At 48.1% G+C, this 20,735-nt stretch overlaps 1 protein-coding gene across 4 annotated transcripts in view; it reads left to right on the top strand.

Annotated features, from left to right (window-relative positions):
• Nucleotides 1-20,735, top strand: part of TNRC6A (trinucleotide repeat containing adaptor 6A) — a 376,657-nt gene that overhangs the window by 269,700 nt on the left and 86,222 nt on the right. The window lies entirely within an intron of this gene.

The following is a 20,735-nucleotide window of genomic DNA, read 5'->3' as shown; positions in this document are numbered from 1 at the left end:
TCCTTGGCTCAGTCGGCGCCCCTCAGATCACTTTAGGTTTTGACTGGCACTAAACCTTTGCCAGTCCCGTCAACATTGATGCTGGTATTGACAGAAGACCCTATACCAATTTCAGTGCATGACTGTGAGCCAAACTTGGGACTGCCTCAACTGAAGTCGTGTCTGAAATCCACATTGAAATGCCCGGTCCATATTCAGTCTGATTCAGGTAGAAATCTACCCCTGCTGAGGAGCTGCCCTTAAGTGCTTAACCAGCTTGTTTGGTTCAGTCGGTCACCATTTGGAGGTGACAGTGCTGGTATGGAATGTTACCCTCACACTGCAAAGACAGTTTGTATACAGACTTGCAGGATACCAGTGGACTTGATACTCTGCCTGATAATTAGTTGATTAGCTCCCTGAACCACCACCAGAATACTGTGCCTCCTTCACTGATCATTAGATGTATAACAAATGTTTAGGACGTAGACCTTCTCTCTGTGGAGGTCAAAACTAACATCCTTAAGAGGTCCTGCAAGCTGGGCAGGCTTCTCCTGAGCTCTTGTTGCCCTTTAATGCAGACCTGACTGATAAATTGATGGGCACATGGACAAAGCCTAGTTCATGGCCAATGGTCGGGTAGGGTGCAGAACACTACAGTCTGGCACCAGGTAAGCTTTGTTTCCTAATTTGTAATCCCACTCCTAAGAGCCTGGGGATTGAAATCTGTATCAGCTATGTGAATCCCAACTCCTCTATGGGTGTCGTCCACCCCCACCCCCCGACAGTCAGTCTAAAAGGTTTAGGCATTCAGGAAACAAATGATCCTTGAGGTTGGTCAACAAAGTTGCTTGCTTGGCTGTTATACACTCACCCTTTTATGATCTTGTCAATTAAATCTAGTGAGCAGTCTTCAAAGACATTCACATCTCCCATGTGCAAACCATTTAGGCTGGCCAGGATGCAGCTAAAGGTCATTAGGTCTGGACACCACTGATTGCTTAGGCTGAGCTGTCTGTACCGGTGTGGTCCTCCTTTGCTGCATGTGGATGATATATGCATGTTGTTCTGTGGAAGTCCTGGCCTCCTTATGGGTATGCCATTTGACAGCTCTCATGTCTTTGCGGAAGCTGATTCTGCCATGAAACATTCTAAAGAAAGCTGAGACATTGTGTATTCCTTGGACCTTTTGCCTTATACCAGACAACTTTTTCAGCAAATCTGCCCCTTAAGGGGATTTTACAGAAGGTTGGCATACCGATGACCGGCCCCACGGCTGCTACAGAATCCCAGTGCTTTTGGGGTGGTGGGGGCTGGGATCAAGCAGACAGCGTGCTGGTGTGGAGGGACACCAATACTTACCCCCCCCTCCCCTTCACACACACACACTCTCTTTGGTAACAGCCTCAAAGCAGATTCAGCTTGTCTTGTCTGCTCATGCCCACCCTCTAGGAGACCTGATTTGACTCGTTCGCCAGGTGTAGCGACAGATTACATCGGACAAATGGGTTTTCCAAATTGTCCTACAGGGGTAGGCCCTTCTCTTCCTTTTCGTCCCAATGTATCTTCCACCTGCTTCAGGGCTGCTTTAAGAGAAAGGATCCTGCTGGCTGTCCTTTTGCAGAAGGTGCATGTTCACTTGTCCAAAGGGGCCATAGAGAGGCTGCAGGCTTCGGAAATAGTAACTGGATGTTATTTATGCTATTTTATGGTGCTGAACGACAGAGGCCTTCATCCTATTTTAGATCTTCGCCATCTAAATGCCCTTACGGCAGAAGGATAAATTTCAAGCTGCTCACACTGGCTCAGGTTCTATCTGCTATGATCTAACAACTGTGTGGTAGTCCTGGACTTGCAGTATGAGTATTTTCAAATACTCATCTTGCAGTCCCACGGTCCTGCAATTAAGGCTATGCTAGGAGCACTTCTAGTTTGCTCTGACCCCCTTTAGCTTTAGCAGTGCCCCTTGGGTGTTCATGAAGGTGGTGTCTGGCACATCTTTAGAGGTGATGCGTAGCAGTTTTCTCCTGCCTCAATGACTGACTGTTGAATGCGGGCTTGCCTCAGTCAATCATAGACCACCTCCAGAGCACAGAGGACCTTCCTTCGTCTTGGGATTCATGACCAATGTACTGAAGTCACACCTGTCTCCTTTGCATAGGCTTCCTTTTATTGGAGCTATCCTGGGTATGGTGATGTTTAGGGCCTTCCCTGCACAGCAGCAAGACCAGGAAATTTGGGCAACAATCCAGATGCTTCAGCTTTGGTACTGGGTCTCATGGGGGGTAACTGAAGTTTCTTGGTCCATTGGCCTCCTGCAGCCTGCTCGTTGATTGTGCCAGGTGTACATATGGGCTATGCTGTGGGATCTGAAGTCTCATTGGGCCCAGCACCATGGTGACCTGTTGGATTCCATTCAGGTTTCGGATTGTAGGATCTCCAGCAGTGGCCGCTCAACCGCATTTCCAGCAGCAGACCCCTCTCCCTTCCACACTCGTAGTGAACAGTGGTGAGGAATACGTCATTACTCTGTTGTGTATGTCATCTGGGAGCTGTGAAGATCAGAAGCCTGGTCACCGATAGAAAACACTCAGCAATCTGTTGAAGTCCGCCCACGTAGGGCTGAAGGCCTTTCTGTTGTCCATCAGCCAGAGGTTGATGCAGGTTCTCACGTACAACACCCTGCCATATGGTACTGAAACAAGCTGGGTGGTGTCCTTGGTCCTGTGCCAAGAGGCTCTTTGCCTCTGGAGTTTGCTCGACCATTAGGGTTCATCTCTCGTGAACTACCTTGTAGGGTTTTGAACACCAGGGTGTATAAACTCAGCTGACCGTGTCAGACTAACTATGGATGGAGACTGAATCTGTTTTGTCTTTGACCTGGCTAGGACTTGCAGTGGGCATTAATAAAGGTAATCGGTTATCCTTTTTGGATTTGCCAGACTCGCCGTCCTTTATAGATCACTTGTTGTGGTGAGGTTTTTAACATTGACACGCTTCTCCCCCCCCACCCCCCCAAAAAAAGATTTTTTGTAATGCCACAGTTGAATCTCAATTTGGGGAGAAGCGCTCAATTGCAGTCAAACTATAGACCAAAAATGGGGTATTATTTCCCCATAAATTCCTCATCCGATATATAATAATCACATTGGATTTCATATGAAATTTCAAGAAGGAGATCCAATTGAATTGTTCATTCTTTATTTCTTGCTTGAAAGTTAGTGACCGGGCACAGCCAACTTGTTTCTTCCCATTACTTGACTTCTTCAGGTCTGTAAAAAAAATATGACAAAACTTGAGCCACATTCAAAACATTGATAAATGCAAAATGAAAAAGATGAAATGCATAAAAAGCAAAGTCACAATTATAAAAACATACAATTTATAGTTGTAGGAAGTTGGCTCTGTATGCACTATTTCAAAGTAAGGAATAGTATGCACAGAGTCCAAGGGTTCCCCTTAGAGGTAAGATAGTGGCAAAAAGAGATAATACTAATGCTCTATTTTGTGGTAGTGTGGTCGAGCAGTAGGCTTATCAAAGGAGTAGTGTTAAGCATTTGTTGTACATACACACAGGCAATAAATGAGGAACACACACTCCGAGACAATTCCAGGCCAATAGTTTTTTTTATAGAAAAATATATGTTCGATGGCATCTGTCGCTGTAGATACACATGTTCTGCATAGCTCGCCATCATGTGGTGGGGGCAGAGTGTTACAAGTTGTTTTTCTTCGAAGAAGTCTTTCGAGTCACGGGACCGAGTGACTCCTCCTTCTGTCTCCATTGCGCATGGGCGTCGACTCCATCTTCGATTGTTTTCTTTCCGCCATCGGGTTCGGACGTGTTCCTTGTCGCTCCGAGTTTCGGAACGGAAAGTTAGTAGATTTTGGAAGATTTTCGTCGGTATTGTTGCGTTCGGGATCGGCGTAGTTAGATTCAACACCGCATCGAAGATCGACGCGCTCCGGTGCCCTTCGGGGTACTTTTCGATCCCCCGTCGGGGCCTGGTCGGCCCGACCGCGTGTCCAACACCGCCGATGGAACGGACCCCGTTCCGTTTTTGTCCCAAATGCCACAACAAATACCCGTTGTAGGAAGTTGGCTCTGTATGTGCTATTTCAAAGTAAGGAATAGCATGCACAGAATCCAAGGGTTCCCCTTAGAGGTAAAATAGTGGTAAAAATAGATAATACTAATGCTCTATTTTGTGGTAGTGTGGTCGAGCAGTAGGCTTATCCAAGGAGTAGTGTTAAGCATTTGTTGTACATACACATAGACAATAAATGAGGTACACACACTCAGAGACAAATCCAGCCAATAGGTTTTTGTATAGAAAAATATCTTTTCTTAGTTTATTTTAAGAACCACAGGTTCAAATTCTACATGTAATATCTCATTCGAAAGGTATTGCAGGTAAGTACTTTAGGAACTTCAAATCATCAAAATTGTATGTATACTTTTCAAGTTATTCACAAATAGCTGTTTTAAAAGTGGACACAGTGCAATTTTCACAGTTCCTAGGGGAGGTAAGTATTTGTTAGGTTAACCAGGTAAGTAGGACACTTACAGGGCTTAGTTCTTGGTCCAAGGTAGCCCACCGTTGGGGGTTCAAGGCAACCCCAAAGTCACCACACCAGCAGCTCAGGGCCAGTCAGGTGCAGAGTTCAAAGTGGTGCCCAAAACACATAGGCTAGAATGGAGAGAAGGGGGTGCCCCGGTTCCGGTCTGCTTGCAGGTAAGTACCCGCGTCTTCGGAGGGCAGACCAGGGGGGTTTTGTAGGGCACCGGGGGGGACACAAGCCCACACAGAAATTTCACCCTCAGCAGCGCGGGGGCGGCCGGGTGCAGTGTAGAAACAAGCGTCGGGTTCGTAATGGAAGTCAATGGGAGATCTAGGGATCTCTTCAGCGCTGCAGGCAGGCAAGGGGGGGGTTCCTCGGGGAAACCTCCACTTGGTCAAGGGAGAGGGACTCCTGGGGGTCACTCCTCCAGTGAAAGTCCGGTCCTTCAGGTCCTGGGGGCTGCGGGTGCAGGGTCTCTCCCAGGTGTCGGGACTTAGGATTCAAAGAGTCGCGGTCAGGGGAAGCCTCGGGATTCCCTCTGCAGGCGGCGCTGTGGGGGCTCAGGCGGGACAGGTTTTTGTACTCACAGTCTTAGAGTAGTCCTGGGGTCCCTCCTGAGGTGTTGGATCGCCACCAGCCGAGTCGGGGTCGCCGGGTGCAGTGTTGCAAGTCTCACGCTTCTTGCGGGGAGCTTGCAGGGTTCTTTAAAGCTGCTGGAAACAAAGTTGCAGCTTTTCTTGGAGCAGGTCCGCTGTCCTCGGGAGTTTCTTGTCTTTTCGAAGCAGGGGCAGTCCTCAGAGGATGTCGAGGTCGCTGGTCCCTTTGGAAGGCGTCGCTGGAGCAGGATCTTTGGAAGGCAGGAGACAGGCCGGTGAGTTTCTGGAGCCAAGGCAGTTGTCGTCTTCTGGTCTTCCTCTGCAGGGGTTTTCAGCTAGGCAGTCCTTCTTCTTGTAGTTGCAGGAATCTAATTTTCTAGGGTTCAGGGTAGCCCTTAAATACTAAATTTAAGGGCGTGTTTAGGTCTGGGGGGTTAGTAGCCAATGGCTACTAGCCCTGAGGGTGGGTACACCCTCTTTGTGCCTCCTCCCAAGGGGAGGGGGTCACAATCCTAACCCTATTGGGGGAATCCTCCATCTGCAAGATGGAGGATTTCTAAAAGTCAGTCACCTCAGCTCAGGACACCTTAGGGGCTGTCCTGACTGGCCAGTGACTCCTCCTTGTTGCTTTCTTTGTTCCCTCCAGCCTTGCCGCCAAAAGTGGGGGCCGTGGCCGGAGGGGGCGGGCAACTCCACTAAGCTGGAGTGCCCTGCTGGGCTGTGACAAAGGGGTGAGCCTTTGAGGCTCACCGCCAGGTGTCACAGCTCCTGCCTGGGGGAGGTGTTAGCATCTCCACCCAGTGCAGGCTTTGTTACTGGCCTCAGAGTGACAAAGGCACTCTCCCCATGGGGCCAGCAACATGTCTCTGGTGTGGCAGGCTGCTGGAACTAGTCAGCCTACACAGACAGTCGGTTAAGTTTCAGGGGGCACCTCTAAGGTGCCCTCTGTGGTGTATTTTACAATAAAATGTACACTGGCATCAGTGTGCATTTATTGTGCTGAGAAGTTTGATACCAAACTTCCCAGTTTTCAGTGTAGCCATTATGGTGCTGTGGAGTTCGTGTTTGACAGACTCCCAGACCATATACTCTTATGGCTACCCTGCACTTACAATGTCTAAGGTTTTGTTTAGACACTGTAGGGGTACCATGCTCATGCACTGGTACCCTCACCTATGGTATAGTGCACCCTGCCTTAGGGCTGTAAGGCCTGCTAGAGGGGTGGCTTACCTATACTGCATAGGCAGTGAGAGGCTGGCATGGCACCCTGAGGGGAGTGCCATGTCGACTTACTCGTTTTGTCCTCACTAGCACACACAAGCTGGCAAGCAGTGTGTCTGTGCTGAGTGAGAGGTCTCCAGGGTGGCATAAGACATGCTGCAGCCCTTAGAGACCTTCCTTGGCATCAGGGCCCTTGGTACTAGAAGTACCAGTTACAAGGGACTTATCTGGATGCCAGGGTCTGCCAATTGTGGATACAAAAGTACAGGTTAGGGAAAGAACACTGGTGCTGGGGCCTGGTTAGCAGGCCTCAGCACACTTTCAATTGTAAACATAGCATCAGCAAAGGCAAAAAGTCAGGGGGCAACCATGCCAAGGAGGCATTTCCTTACACCCGTATACAGACCAACATTTGGTCTGTAACCTGTGCCTGTCACCTGAGCACAGTGAGGAGACTTGCGAAGCCTGTCGCGCGTTCCGGTCCCGAAAGACACTCCGTGACCGTCGAGCCAGGAGACTTCAGATGGCGTCCACGCCGACAGCGCACCGAGAGTTCGAGGAACAAGAGGAAGAAGAAACCTTTTCGATCCACGAATCGGACTCCGAGGAATTCGACGATCAAAGAACCGTGAGTAAGACGTCGAAAACAACACAAGAAAAGTGACAAGGCCCAGGGGACGCCACTGCCACCAGGCCATGGCTCCACCCATAAGTTCGGTGACCGACCATCGGCACCGAAAAAGGCCCAAACAGTGCCGAGATCGTCCGACTCCGGTCGAGACACCGGCACGCAGCCTTCTTGGGATCGAGAAAGTGCTGGAGAGAAGCAACGACACCGAGATAGCGGTGTAGAAACGGCTCGACGCCGAGACAGCGGCACCGACGAAGATCGACGCCGAGAGGTTTCGACTCTAAAAAAAGAAAAAAGCCACCTCGGAGCCGAAAAAAGATACAGGCAGGGTTTTGGTGCCGAAACAACCCGTAACCGACCCAGGTCCAGGCTCTTATACAGAGGAGCAATCACGGTCATCTCCGATGCGAAAGCATAGGTTTGAGGAAGAGCTGCAATCCACCGAAGTGGACCATACGCAAAAACGTATTTTCATACAGCAGGGAACAGGAAAAATAAGTACCCTTCCCCCTATTAGGAGAAAAAGGAGACTGGAGTTTCAAACAGACCAGGCGCCACAAACAAAGATGGTGAAAAAGGTGACTCCGCCACACTCTCCTCCACCTGTAATTAACGTCTCACCGTCGCAAACTCTGTCACATTCCCCGGCTCACACCACCATGAGCCAAGGTGACCAGGATCAAGACGCTTGGGACTTATGACGCCCCAGTGTCGGACAACAGTCCGGAGGCATATCCAACAAAGCCCTCACCACCTGAAGACAGCACAGCATATTCTTAAGTGGTGGCTAGAGCAGCACAATTCCACAATGTAAACCTCCACTCAGAACAAGTCGAGGATGACTTATTCAACACCCTCTCCTCCACCCACAGCTCCTACCAAAGCCTGCCTATGCTGCCAGGTATGCTTCGGCACGCAAAGGAAATCTTCAAGGAGCCGGTCAAAAGTAGGGCAATAACGCCAAGGGTGGACAAGAAATATAAAGCACCTCCTACAGACCCTGTTTTCATCACCACACAGCTGCCACCAGATTCCGTCGTAGTGGGAGCAGCTCGGAAGAGAGCCAACTCCCACACATCTGGGGACGCACCACCCCCAGATAAAGAGAGCCGCAAGTTCGATGCAGCTGGGAAAAGTCGCAGTACAAGCTGCAAACCAGTGGCGCATCGCTAACTCTCAAGCACTACTTGCGCGCTATGACAGAGCCCATTGGGATGAGATGCAACACCTCATCGAGCATCTACCCAAGGAACTTCAAAAAAGGGCAAAGCAGGTGGTTGAGTAAGGACAGAACATATCAAATAACCAGATACGATCTTCTATGGACGCAGCAGACACAGCTGCAAGAACAATTAATACATCTGTGACCATTAGAAGGCACGCATGGCTAAGAATGTCTGGGTTCAAACCAGAGATACAGCAGGCAGTGCTCAATATGCCATTCAACGAAAAACCACTGTTCGGACCAGAAGTGGACACGGCAATCGAAAAACTTAAAAAAGACACTGCTAAAGCCATGGGCGCACTCTACTCCCCGCAGAGCAGAGGAACCTACAGCACCTTCCGCAAGACACCCTTTAGAGGGGGGTTTCGGGGTCAGGCCACACAAGCCAGCACCTCGCAGGCAACACTGTCCAGCTACCAGGGACAGTACAGGGGAGGCTTTCGGGGCCAATACAGAGGAGGGCAATTCCCTAGGAATAGAGGAAAATTTCAAAGCCCCAAAACCCCTACAACCAAGCAGTGACTCAGATGTCACTCACCCCCTCCACACAACACCAGTGGGGGGAAGAATAGGTCATTATTACAAAGCATGGGAGGAAATAACTACAGACACTTGGGTCTTAGCAATTATCCAACATGGTTATTGCATAGAATTCCTACAATTCCCTCCAAACATACCACCAGAAGCACAGAAATTGTCAAAACAACATTCCGACCTTCTGGAAATAGAAGTTCAAGCACTATTGCAAAAGAATGCAATCAAATTAGTACCAAACACACAAACAAACACAGGAGTCTTTTCACTGTACTTCTTAATACCAAAAAAGGACAAAACACTGAGACCAATCCTAGACCTCAGAATACTAAACACCTACATCAAATCAGACAACTTTCACATGGTCACGCTACAAGAGGTGTTACCATTGCTAAAACTACAGGACTACATGACAACCTTAGACCTCAAAGACGTGTATTTCCATATACCAATACATCCATCTCACAGAAAATACCTACGGTTCGTATTCAAAGGAATACATTACCAATTCAAAGTATTGCCTTTTGGTTTAACAACCGCACCAAGAGTCTTTACAAAATGTCTAGCAGTAGTGGCTGCACACATCAGAAGGCAGCAAATACATGTATTCCCGTATCTAGACGATTGGCTAATCAAAACCAATTCACTAACAAAGTGCTTACAACACACAAATCAAATCATACAAACCCTCTACAAACTAGGTTTCACCGTCAACTTTGCAAAATCCAACATTTTGCCGTGCAAAGTACAACAATACCTGGGAGCCATAATAGACACAACAAAAGGAGTAGCCACTCCAAGTCCACAAAGAATTCAAAATTTCAACAAGATCATACAACGCATGTATCCAACACAAACAATACAAGCAAAGATGATATTACAACTCCTAGGCATGATGTCTTCATGCATAGCCATTGTCCCGAACGCAAGACTACACATGAGGCCCTTACAACAGTGCCTAGCATCACAATGGTCACAAGCACAGGGTCACCTTGTAGATCTGGTGTTGATAGACCACCAAACTTACCTCTCGCTTCTATGGTGGAACAGTATAAATTTAAACAAAGGGCGGCCATTCCAAGACCAAGTGCCACAATACGTAATAACAACAGATGCTTCCATGACAGGGTGGGGAGCACACCTCGATCAACACAGCATACAAGGACAATGGAACGTACATCAAACAAAACTGCATATAAATCACCTAGAAATGCTAGCAGTTTTTCACGCATTGCGGGCTTTCCAACCAATTATAACTCACAAATACATTCTTGTCAAAACAGACAACATGACAACTATGTATTATCTAAACAAACAGGGGGGGACACACTCAACGCAGTTGAGTCTTCTAGCACAGAAAATATGGCGATGGGCAATTCACAACCACATTCGCCTAATAGCGCAGTTTATTCCAGGGATCCAGAATCAACTTGCAGACAATCTCTCTCGAGATCACCAACAAGTCCACGAATGGGAAATTCACCCGCAAGTTCTAAACACTTACTTCAGACTCTGGGGAACACCTCAAATAGACTTGTTTGCAACAAGAGAGAACGCAAAATGCCAAAACTTCGCATCCAGATACCCACACAGGCAGTCCCAAGGCAATGCCCTATGGATGAACTGGTCAGGGATATTTGCCTACGCTTTTCCTCCTCTCCCTCTCCTTCCTTATCTGGTAAACAAATTGAGTCAAAACAAACTCACTCATTTTAATAGCACCAACTTGGGCAAGGCAACCCTGGTACACAACACTGCTAGACCCATCAGTAGTACCCCACATCAAATTGCCCAACAGGCCGGATCTATTAACACAACACAACCAACAGATCAGACATCCAGATCCAGCATCGCTGAATCTAGCAATCTGGCTCCTGAAATCCTAGAATTCGGACACTTACAACTTACCCAAGAATGTATGGAAGTCATAAAGCAAGCCAGAAGGCTGTCCACTAGGCACTGCTATGCAAGTAAATGGAAGAGGTTTGTCTGCTACTGCCATCATAATCAGATCCAACCTATACACGCAACTCCAAAGGATGTAGTGGGTTACTTGCTTCACTTACAGAAATCTAGCCTAGCCTTCTCTTCCATTAAAATACACCTTGCGGCAATATCTGCATACCTGCAGACTACCTATTCAACTTCCCTATATAGGATACCAGTCATTAAAGCATTCATGGAAGGGCTTAAAAGAATTATACCACCAAGAACACCACCTGTTCCTTCATGGAACTTAAATGTTGTCTTAACAAGACTCATGGGTCCACCTTTTGAACCCATGCACTCTTGCGAAATACAGTTCCTCACCTGGAAGGTTGCATTTCTCATCGCCATTACATCTCTAAGAAGAGTAAGCGAAATTCAGGCGTTTACAATACAAGAACCTTTTATACAACTACACAAAAATAAAGTCATCCTAAGGACTAATCCTAAATTTTTACCAAAGGTTATTTCACCGTTCCACCTAAATCAAACAGTGGAACACCAGTATTCTTCCCACAGCCAGATTCCGTAGCTGAGAGGGCACTACATACATTAGATGTCAAAAGAGCATTAATGTACTACATTGACAGAACGAAAAACATCAGAAAGACTAAACAACTATTTATTGCATTCCTAAAACCTCATGCAGGAAACCCAATATCAAAACAAGGTATAGCCAGATGGATAGTTAAATGCCTCCAAATCTGCTACCTTAAAGCAAAACGACAACTGCCCATTACACCAAGGGCACACTCAACCAGAAAAAAAGGTGCTACCATGGCCTTTCTAGGAAACATCCCAATGCAAGAAATATGTAAGGCAGCCACATGGTCTACGCCACACACGTTCACCAAGCACTACTGTGTAGACGTGCTATCCGCACAGCAAGCCACAGTAGGTCAAGCCGTGTTAAGAACGTTATTTCAAACCACTTCCATTCCTACAGGCTGAACCACCGCTTTTGGGGAGATAACTGCTTACTAGTCTATGCAGAACATGTGTATCTACAGCGACAGATGCCATCGAACTGAAAATGTCACTTACCCAGTGTACATCTGTTCGTGGCATCAGTCGCTGGAGATTCACATGTGCCCACCCACCTCCCCGGGAGCCTGTAGCAATTCGGAAGTTAGCTTCAACTTTGTATATTTGTATATATATTATTTTAGCCTTAAATAGGTACATACTTAGTCACTCCATTGCATGGGCACTATTACTACAACACAACTCCTACCTCACCCTCTGCGGGGAAAACAATCGAAGATGGAGTCGACGCCCATGCGCAATGGAGACAGAAGGAGGAGTCACTCGGTCCCGTGACTCGAAAGACTTCTTCGAAGAAAAACAACTTGTAACACTCCGACCCAACACCAGATGGCGAGTGTAAGGAAATGCCTCCTTGGCATGGTTGCCCCCTGACTTTTTGCCTTTGCTGATGCTATGTTTACAGTTGAAAGTGTGCTGAGGCCTGCTAACCAGGCCCCAGCACCAGTGTTCTTTCCCTAACCTGTACTTTTGTATCCACAATTGGCAGACCCTGGCATCCAGATAAGTCCCTTGTAACTGGTACTTCTAGTACCAAGGGCCCTGATGCCAAGGAAGGTCTCTAAGGGCTGCAGCATGTCTTATGCCACCCTGGAGACCTCTCACTCAGCACAGACACACTGCTTGCCAGCTTGTGTGTGCTAGTGAGAACAAAACGAGTAAGTCGACATGGCACTCCCCTCAGGGTGCCATGCCAGCCTCTCACTGCCTATGCAAGTATAGGTCAGTCACCCCTCTAGCAGGCCTTACAGCCCTAAGGCAGGGTGCACTATACCATAGGTGAGGGTACCAGTGCATGAGCATGGTACCCCTACAGTGTCTAAACAAAACCTTAGACATTGTAAGTGCAGGGTAGCCATAAGAGTATATGGTCTGGGAGTTTGTCAAACACGAACTCCACAGCACCATAATGGCTACACTGAAAACTGGGAAGTTTGGTATCAAACTTCTCAGCACAATAAATGCACACTGATGCCAGTGTACATTTTATTGCAAAATACACCCCAGAGGGCACCTTAGAGGTGCCCCCTGAAACTTAACCGACTGTCTGTGTAGGCTGACTAGTTCCAGCAGCCTGCCACACTAGAGACATGTTGCTGGCCCCATGGGGAGAGTGCCTTTGTCACTCTGAGGCCAGTAACAAAGCCTGCACTGGGTGGAGATGCTAACACCTCCCCCAGGCAGGAGCTGTAACACCTGGCGGTGAGCCTCAAAGGCTCACCCCTTTGTCACAGCCCAGCAGGGCACTCCAGCTTAGTGGAGTTGCCCGCCCCCACTTTTGGCGGCAAGGCTGGAGGGAACAAAGAAAGCAACAAGGAGGAGTCACTGGCCAGTCAGGACAGCCCCTAAGGTGTCCTGAGCTGAGGTGACTCTAACTTTTAGAAATCCTCCATCTTGCAGATGGAGGATTCCCCCAATAGGGTTAGGATTGTGACCCCCTCCCCTTGGGAGGAGGCACAAAGAGGGTGTACCCACCCTCAGGGCTAGTAGCCAATGGCTACTAACCCCCCAGACCTAAACACGCCCTTAAATTTAGTATTTAAGGGCTACCCTGAACCCTAGAAAATTAGATTCCTGCAACTACAAGAAGGACTGCCTAGCTGAAAACCCCTGCAGAGGAAGACCAGAAGACAACAACTGCCTTGGCTCCAGAAACTCACCGGCCTGTCTCCTGCCTTCCAAAGAACTCTGCTCCAGCGACGCCTTCCAAAGGGACCAGCGACCTCTGAATCCTCTGAGGACTGCCCTGCTTCGACGACGACAAGAAACTCCCGAGGACAGCGGACCTGCTCCAAAAAGACTGCAACTTTGTTTCAAGAAGCAGCTTTAAAGAACCCTGCAATCTCCCCGCAAGAAGCGTGAGACTTGCAACACTGCACCCGGCGACCCCGACTCGGCTGGTGGAGAACCAACACCTCAGGGAGGACCCCCGGACTACTCTACGACTGTGAGTACCAAAACCTGTCCCCCCTGAGCCCCCACAGCGCCGCCTGCAGAGGGAATCCCGAGGCTTCCCCTGACCGCGACTCTCTGAAACCTAAGTCCCGACGCCTGGAAAAGACCCTGCACCCGCAGCCCCCAGGACCTGAAGGACCGGACTTTCACTGCAGAAGTGACCCCCAGGAGTCCCTCTCCCTTGCCCAAGTGGAGGTTTCCCCGAGGAAGCCCCCCCTTGCCTGCCTGCAGCGCTGAAGAGATCCCTTGATCTCTCATTGACTTACATTGCGAACCCGACGCTTGTTCTAACACTGCACCCGGCCGCCCCCGCGCCGCTGAGGGTGAAATTTCTGTGTGGGCTTGTGTCCCCCCCCCCCCGGTGCCCTACAAAACCCCCCTGGTCTGCCCTCCGAAGACGCGGGTACTTACCTGCAAGCAGACCGGAACCGGGGCACCCCCTTCTCTCCATTATAGCCTATGCGTTTTGGGCACCACTTTGAACTCTGCACCTGACCGGCCCTGAGCTGCTGGTGTGGTAACTTTGGGGTTGCTCTGAACCCCCAACGGTGGGCTACCTTGGACCAAGAACTGAACCCTGTAAGTGTCTTACTTACCTGGTAAAACTAACAAAAACTTACCTCCCCCAGGAACTGTGAAAATTGCACTGTGTCCACTTTTAAAATAGCTATTTGTGAATAACTTGAAAAGTATACATGCAATTGAAATGATTCAAAGTTCCTAATGTACTTACCTGCAATACCTTTCAAACAAGATATTACATGTTAAATTTGAACCTGTGGTTCTTAAAATAAACTAAGAAAATATATTTTTCTATAACAAAACCTATTGGCTGGATTTGTCTCTGAGTGTGTGTACCTCATTTATTGTCTATGTGTATGTACAACAAATGCGTAACACTACTCCCTGGATAAGTCTACTGCTCGACCACACTACCACAAAATAGAGCATTAGTATTATCTATTTTTACCACTATTTTACCTCTAAGGGGAACCCTTGGACTCTGTGCATGCTATTCCTTACTTTTAAATAGCACATACAGAGCCAACTTCCTACATTGGTGGATCAGCGGTGGGGTACAAGACTTTGCATTTGCTGGACTACTCAGCCAATACCTGATCACACGACAAATTCCAAAATTGTCATTAGAAATTGATTTTTGCAATTTGAAAAGTTTTCTAAATTCTTAAGACCTGCTAGGGCCTTGTGTTAGATCCTGTTTAGCATTTCTTTTAGAGTTTAAAAGTTTGTAAAAGTTAGAATTAGATTCTAGAACCAGTTTTAGATTCTTAAAAAGTATTCCAACTTTTAGAAGCAAAATGTCTAGCACAGATGTGACTGTGGTGGAACTCGACACCACACCTTACCTCCATCTACAGATGAGAGAGCTAAGGTCACTCTGTAAACTAAAGAAAATAACAATGGGCCCCAAACCTACCAAAGTACAGCTCCAGGAGCTTTTGGCAGAGTTTGAAAAGGCCAACCCCTCTGAGGATGGCAACTCAGAGGATGAAGATAGTGACTTGGAGGGAAATTCCCCCCCTCCAGTCCTACTTAGGGAGAGCAGGACTTCTCAAGCCCTGACTCCACAAATAATAGTCAGAGATGCTGGTTCCCTCACAGGAGGGACCAACAACTCTGAAATCACTGAGGATAACCCCAGTGAAGAGGACATCCAGTTAGCCAGGATGACCAAAAGATTGGCTTTGGAAAGACAGATCCTAGCCATAGAGAGGGAAAGACAAGAGATGGGCCTAGGACCCATCAATGGTGGCAGCAACATAAATAGGGTCAGAGATTCTCCTGACATGTTGAAAATCCCTAAAGGGATTGTAACTAAATATGAAGATGGTGATGACATCACCAAATGGTTCACAGCTTTTGAGAGGGCTTGTGTAACCAGAAAAGTGAACAGATCTCACTGGGGTGCTCTCCTTTGGGAAATGTTCACAGGAAAGTGTAGGGATAGACTCCTCACACTCTCTGGAAAAGATGCAGAATCTTATGACCTCATGAAGGGTACCCTGATTGAGGGCTTTGGATTCTCCACTGAGGAGTATAGGATTAGATTCAGGGGGGCTCAAAAATCCTCGAGCCAGACCTGGGTTGACTTTGTAGACTACTCAGTAAAAACACTAGATGGTTGGATTCAAGGCAGTGGTGTAAGTAATTATGATGGGCTGTACAATTTATTTGTGAAAGAACACCTGTTAAGTAATTGTTTCAATGATAAACTGCATCAGCATCTGGTAGACCTAGGACCAATTTCTCCCCAAGAATTGGGAAAGAAGGCGGACCATTGGGTCAAGACTAGGGTGTCCAAAACTTCCACAGGGGGTGACCAAAAGAAAGGGGTCACAAAACCTCCCCAGGGGAAAGGTGGTGAGACAGCCAAAAATAAAAATAGTAAAGAGTCTTCTACAGGCCCCCAAAAACCTGCACAGGAGGGTGGGCCCAGAGCCTCTTCACAAAACAATCCTGGGTACAAGGGTAAAAACTTTGATCCCAAAAAGGCCTGGTGTCGAAACTGTAGTCAGTCTGGACACCAAACTGGAGACAAGGCCTGTCCCAAGAAAAGTTCCACTCCAAACTCCAATCCAGGTAACACTGGAATGGCTAGTCTCCAAGTGGGATCAACAGTGTGCCCAGAGCAAATCAGGGTCCACACTGAAGCTACTCTAGTCTCTGAGGGTGGGGTGGATTTAGCCACACTAGCTGCCTGGCCGCCTAACATGCAAAAATACAGGCAGCAGCTCTTTATTAATGGGACAAGTGTAGAGGGCCTGAGGGATACAGATGCCAGTGTCACCATGGTGACCGAGAAACTGGTTTCCCCTGGCCAATACCTGACTGGAAAAACCTATACAGTCACCAACGCTGACAATCAGACTAAAGCACATCCCATGGCAATGGTAACTTTAGAATGGGGAGGGGTCAATGGCCTGAAACAGGTGGTGGTCTCCTCAAACATCCCAGTAGACTGTCTGCTTGGAAATGACCTGGAGTCCTCAGCATGGGCTGAGGTAGAACTAAAAACCCATGCAGCCATGCTGGGTATCCCTGAACTGGTGTGTGTAAAAACAAGAGCACAATGCAAGGCACAGGGTGAAAAAGTAGAGCTGGAGTCTGGAAAAATGGCCCAGCCTACCAAGAGAAAAGGAAAGTCAGTTGGGAAACCAACTGCAACACAGTCAGAAAAAGAGAACCTCTCTTCTCAGGAAGAAGTTCTGCCGTCTGAGGGAACTGAGCCTTTGGAGCTTGAACCTTATCAGGTTGAGCTCTTAGGCCCAGGGGGACCCTCAAGGGAGGAGCTGTGTAAGGGACAAGAAACCTGTCCCTCTCTTGAAGGCCTTAGGCAGCAAGCTGCTGAAGAGTCCAAGGGCAAGAAAAATGGAACACATAGGGTCTATTGGGAAGATGGACTCCTGTACACTGAGGCCAGAGACCCCAAACCTGGTGCCACTAGGAGAGTGGTAGTGCCTCAGTCGTTCAGAGAGTTTATTCTGACCTTAGCCCATGATATTCCCCTTGCTGGGCATTTGGGACAAACCAAGACGTGGGAGAGGTTAGTCAACCACTTCTACTGGCCCAATATGTCCCACAAGGTTAAGGAGTTTTGCCTCTCCTGCCCCACCTGTCAATCCAGTGGTAAGACAGGTGGGCACCCAAAGGCCCCCCTCATTCCACTTCCAGTGGTGGGGGTCCCCTTTGAAAGAGTGGGTGTGGACATAGTTGGTCCACTAGAACCTCCCACAGCCTCAGGAAATATGTACATCCTAGTAGTAGTGGATCATGCTACTAGGTATCCTGAAGCTATTCCCCTTAGGTCGACTACTGCCCCTGCAGTAGCCAAGGCCCTCATTGGTATCTTTACCAGAGTGGGTTTCCCTAAGGAGGTGGTGTCTGACAGAGGTACCAACTTCATGTCAGCATACCTAAAACACATGTGGAATGAGTGTGGGGTGACTTACAAATTCACTACACCATACCATCCACAAACTAATGGCTTAGTTGAGAGATTCAACAAGACATTAAAAGGCATGATCATGGGGCTCCCAGAAAAACTCAAAAGGAGATGGGATGTCCTCTTGCCATGTCTGCTTTTCGCTTACAGAGAGGTGCCACAGAAGGGAGTAGGATTCTCACCCTTTGAACTTCTGTTTGGTCACCCTGTAAGAGGACCACTTGCTCTTGTTAAAGAAGGCTGGGAGAGACCTCTTCATGAGCCTAAACAAGACATAGTGGACTATGTACTTGGCCTTTGCTCTAGAATGGCAGAGTACATGGAAAAGGCAAGCAAAAACCTTGAGGCCAGCCAACAGCTCCAGAAGTTTTGGTATGACCAAAAGGCTGCAATGGTTGAGTTCCAACCAGGGCAGAAAGTCTGGGTTCTGGAGCCTGTGGCTCCCAGGGCACTTCAGGACAAATGGAGTGGCCCTTACCCAGTGCTAGAAAGGAAGAGTCAGGTCACCTACCTGGTGGACCTGGGCACAAGCAGGAGCCCCAAGAGGGTGATCCATGTGAACCGCCTTAAGCTCTTCCATGACAGGGCTGATGTAAATCTGTTGATGGTAACAGATGAGGATCAGGAGGCAGAGAGTGAACCTCTCCCTGATCTTCTGTCATCAGACCCAAAAGATGGTTCAGTAGATGGAGTGATCTACTCAGACACCCTCTCTGGCCAACAGCAAGCTGATTGTAGGAGAGTCCTACAACAGTTTCCTGAACTCTTCTCCCTAACCCCTGGTCAGACACACCTGTGTACCCATGATGTGGACACAGGAGACAGCATGCCTGTCAAAAACAAAATTTTTAGACAGTCTGACCATGTTAAGGAAAGCATCAAGGTGGAAGTCCACAAGATGCTGGAATTGGGAGTAATTGAGCGCTCTGACAGCCCCTGGGCTAGCCCAGTGGTCTTAGTCCCCAAACCTCACACCAAAGATGGAAAGAAAGAGATGAGGTTTTGTGTGGACTACAGAGGGCTCAACTCTGTCACCAAGACAGACGCCCATCCAATTCCTAGAGCTGATGAGCTCATAGACAAATTAGGTGCTGCCAAATTCTTAAGTACCTTTGACTTGACAGCAGGGTACTGGCAAATAAAAATGGCACCTGGAGCAAAAGAGAAAACCGCATTCTCCACACCTGATGGGCATTATCAGTTTACTGTTATGCCCTTTGGTTTAAAGAATGCCCCTGCCACCTTCCAAAGGTTGGTGAATCAAGTCCTTGCTGGTTTGGAGTCCTTTAGCACAGCTTATCTTGATGATATTGCTGTCTTTAGCTCCACCTGGCAGGATCACCTGGTCCACCTGAAGAAGGTTTTGAAGGCTCTGCAATCTGCAGGCCTCTCTATCAAGGCATCCAAATGCCAGATAGGGCAGGGAACTGTGGTTTACTTGGGCCACCTTGTAGGTGGAGGCCAAGTTCAGCCACTCCAACCCAAGATCCAGACTATTCTGGACTGGGTAGCTCCAAAAACCCAGACTCAAGTCAGGGCATTCCTTGGCTTGACTGGGTACTACAGGAGGTTTGTGAAGGGATATGGATCCATTGTGACAGCCCTCACTGAACTCACCTCCAAGAAAATGCCCAAGAAAGTGAACTGGACTGTGGAATGCCAACAGGCCTTTGACACCCTGAAACAAGCAATGTGCTCAGCACCAGTTCTAAAAGCTCCAGATTATTCTAAGCAGTTCATTGTGCAGACAGATGCCTCTGAACATGGGATAGGGGCAGTTTTGTCCCAAACAAATGATGATGGCCTTGACCAGCCTGTTGCTTTCATTAGCAGGAGGTTACTCCCCAGGGAGCAGCGTTGGAGTGCCATTGAGAGGGAGGCCTTTGCTGTGGTTTGGTCCCTGAAGAAGCTGAGACCATACCTCTTTGGGACTCACTTCCTAGTTCAAACTGACCACAGACCTCTCAAATGGCTGATGCAAATGAAAGGTGAAAATCCTAAACTGTTGAGGTGGTCCATCTCCCTACAGGGAATGGACTTTATAGTGGAACACAGACCTGGGACTGCCCATGCCAATGCAGATGGCCTTTCCAGGTTCTTCCACTTAGAAAATGAAGACTCTCTTGGGAAAGGATAGTCTCATCCTCTTTCGTTTGGGGGGGGGGTTGTGTAAGGAAATGCCTCCTTGGCATGTGTAAGGAAATGCCTCCTTGGCATGGTTGCCCCCTGACTTTTTGCCTTTGCTGATGCTATGTTTACAATTGAAAGTGTGCTGAGGCCTGCTAACCAGGCCCCAGCACCAGTGTTCTTTCCCTAACCTGTACTTTTGTATCCACAATTGGCAGACCCTGGCATCCAGATAAGCCCCTTGTAACTGGTACTGCTAGTACCAAGGGCCCTGATGCCAAGGAAGGTCTCTAAGGGCTGCAGCATGTCTTATGCCACCCTGGAGACCTCTCACTCAGCACAGACACCCTGCTTGCCAGCTTGTGTGTGCTAGTGAGGACAAAACGAGTAAGTCGACATGGCACTCCCCTCAGGGTGCCATGCCAGCCTCTCACTGCCTATGCAGTATAGGTAAGACACCCCTCTAGCAGTCTGTAGGAAGTTGGCTCTGTATGTGCTATTTCAAAGTAAGGCAATGAGCACAGAAGGTGGAGTCACTCGGTCCCGTGACTCGAAAACACTTCTTCGAAGAAAAACAACTTGTAACACTCCGACCCAACACCAGATGGCGAGCTCATGCATACCATGTGAATCTCAGCGACTGATGCCACGAACAGATGTACACTGGGTAAGTGACATTTTCATTTTGTGGTAGTGTGGTCGAGCAGTAGGCTTATCCAAGGAGTAGTGTTAAGCATTTGTTGTACATACACATAGACAATAAATGAGGTACACACACTCAGAGACAAATCCAGCCAATAGGTTTTTGTATAGAAAAATATCTTTTCTTAGTTTATTTTAAGAACCACAGGTTCAAATTCTACATGTAATATCTCAGTTGAAAGGTATTGCAGGTAAGTACTTTAGGAA

Source organism: Pleurodeles waltl, chromosome 10 (assembly GCF_031143425.1).
Source record: "Pleurodeles waltl isolate 20211129_DDA chromosome 10, aPleWal1.hap1.20221129, whole genome shotgun sequence".
Taxonomy (NCBI): Eukaryota; Metazoa; Chordata; class Amphibia; order Caudata; family Salamandridae; genus Pleurodeles; species Pleurodeles waltl.
Note: the sequence above shows the minus strand (reverse complement) of the source record. Positions and strands in the feature narration are given on the sequence as shown.